At 37.4% G+C, this 2,500-nt stretch overlaps 1 protein-coding gene across 1 annotated transcript in view; it reads right to left on the bottom strand.

Moving 5' to 3' along the window:
- LOC138001165 (protein bicaudal C homolog 1-A-like) overlaps positions 1–2,500 on the bottom strand; it is a 41,817-nt gene that overhangs the window by 751 nt on the left and 38,566 nt on the right. Inside the window, exon 33 of the mRNA XM_068847825.1 lies at positions 1–2,500. This exon is cut by the window's left edge and continues 751 nt beyond it; it is cut by the window's right edge and continues 2,208 nt beyond it. The gene's annotated coding sequence lies outside the window, so the exon portion shown is untranslated.

Genomic DNA, 2,500 nt, shown 5'->3' on the forward strand with positions numbered 1-2,500 from the left:
AAGAAACGTGTCAAAATGCAAAACGCAAGTGCAGTGCATGCACAGCCAATGTCTTTGTTAATTAAAGGGGCTATGTCACGTTATCTTAGGGTGTTTAGGGAAACTTTAAGTTTATCACAAATCCAAAACTCGAAAATGGTAATGCGGAATTCCTTTACTGATAAAATTATCGATACATGACAATTAAGATGATTCTGAACTAAAAACGGCTGTATTTGCCATAAACTTGAAAAACGTAGAGCCGACTTTTTTCAAGAGTAACCAAATACAATCCGTTTCAATATTGACTATTGTCTTTCCTTTTGTTGTATTTCTTTTATGTTGCTCAACCGTTTTAAGTGGTTATTGCAATGTTGCATTCTACTCAGTTTTTGGGAATTTTTGCTGTCATGAAATTAAATCATTTTGCGTGACATAGCTCCTTTAAGCCTATTGTTTTGTGGAGTTCACCAGGCCGTTGTTGTCGTCCTTGCATAAGCTCCCTCATAAATGCAGTGCGGTGCTTCACCTTTTGATGGGATGAACTTAGATTACTACTACCAGAATTGCAGCAAAACTAAATTGATGCAATCACTTTCGAGACATTACCTTTGATTTAATAACATAGCGGAAGTGTCAGAGAAAAACTATCAGTCACCCTCTACATCCTACATTGTAGAGTGTTTAATCATATGCAACGTGACTTCTACACGCTCTTACTATATAAGAACTCATTATAAATTTTTAGTTCTCATGAATTTGAAAATGATGAGTCATAAGTTCCTTGACAAAAACACTTTAATGTTTATATAGTCAAGAGTAGAGAGTGGCTCGATTATTGAGCACTAATTAAATCAAGGATGATTCTAGTCGGCGGTTCTTCTCATTAATAGTGAAACAACTTCCCTCTCCGGAAATGATCGGAGGATTGTCGGAAACTCCAGATAAATACCGGAATCTCCGCAAGTTTTCCGTGATGACAATCGGTCCTATCTATGAAACGATGGTCGTGCTCCATTGGGTTCAACTATGTTGCTGTTTTTGCGTGCTTTTTAGAGTAAAGCGCGGGTCAACTTGTTCACGTAGAGAGGCCTGGTAGAAACTATTCCCAGGAATAACCGCGCTTAAAGAAAGTTTATTCCAATAGAACACGACCTATATTGGAAAGAATCGATATTTTATTTAATTTTTTTTTTCGTTCTTGTCATATTTTTTGATCTATTGTAACCTCCGATTATTACTAGAGAAGCTAGACATTTTTCCTTCACTACCTTGTTTAAATACTATTAACATGCGCTTCCTGAAACATGCAAGTCGGTACAATCATTCATAAATTCACTAGTGTAAAAACATTTACAAACTGTCATATCATCGTATTTTTGGCAATATGACGATGTTGCGCCAGATTTATTGCAATCATCATCTTGTCTAATTTCTGCGGTCAGGAAAATTTGCGTTCATTTTTTTTCTTCCTGGAGGAGACCAGGCTGAAGGAAGGCAAAGGACGCTTTTAAAAACGTGTGTATAAAACTCTATTCTTAGTGAAAATATGTCCTAACTTTTAGGCATAACTCAAGACATACATGAAATAAATTGAGAACATCCACAAAAGCTAAGTTTTGGAATTTTGGAAACAGGGTAATTTCAAGCAGTTAAGGCAATTAGCCTGTACATGAGACCAGGACCAGGAGCGAACAACAGCCCTTTATTCCAGTCAAGGCGTTTTTACAGACCGATTTATTTTTAGATTGAATTTTCTCTGAATGAGACTCCTGCAGGAGCCCGATGACCATTCAACGACCATTCACAACAGCTAACTTGACGTCCTAGCGTCCGCAAACCGCAACTGCCTTTGTTTTTTTGTTTTTGTTTTTTTTGTTCTTTTGGCTTTTTTTGGGCTCCTGGCCTGTAATAATTCCTATCCTCGCTATTATACTGAAAGAGATGCTATATGTTAAACCCGGTGAATCAGTGAAATGAAGAGATTTATTTATTTAGTTCAGTGATAGTCCTGCGAAGGAGTGCTCGGCCTTTTTCCGAATATCCCCGAGTCACCATCGATTAATAAATCTCTTCAATTTCTATCCTGTTTCCCTTTCATTGAAACTTGACAGTCTACGTCTGCTTTATTTGCCAAGTAACAACATTTGTGTTCTTATGCATGGAATGGAGCGGATGAGCAATAGAGGCTCCTACGGAGAATTCCCCGTACACTCTATCGCTACACTCCAACTCCGAAATTGCGAAACCGTTATCATGCACGAGAAGAGTTGAAGTTAAAGGAACAGCCTGGTTTCTCTACAAAAGTAGTCTGAATTATCTTCCAGTAGTCGCACAATCATTTTGTCTCGGTCAAAATTAGTTAGGTCACGATGAAAATTCATTTTTTTATGCTTCAGGACGCCTTAAAACCTTGGACGATTACAAATTCGTACTGAGAAACTCCCTTCTCGATATATGTATGAATATAAAACTTTTTCAAATTTTTACAAAATTAATATGCATCAGAGGCGACGCCTGT

The sequence above is a fragment of the Montipora foliosa genome, chromosome 1, assembly GCF_036669935.1.
Source record: "Montipora foliosa isolate CH-2021 chromosome 1, ASM3666993v2, whole genome shotgun sequence".
Classification (NCBI taxonomy): Eukaryota; Metazoa; Cnidaria; class Anthozoa; order Scleractinia; family Acroporidae; genus Montipora; species Montipora foliosa.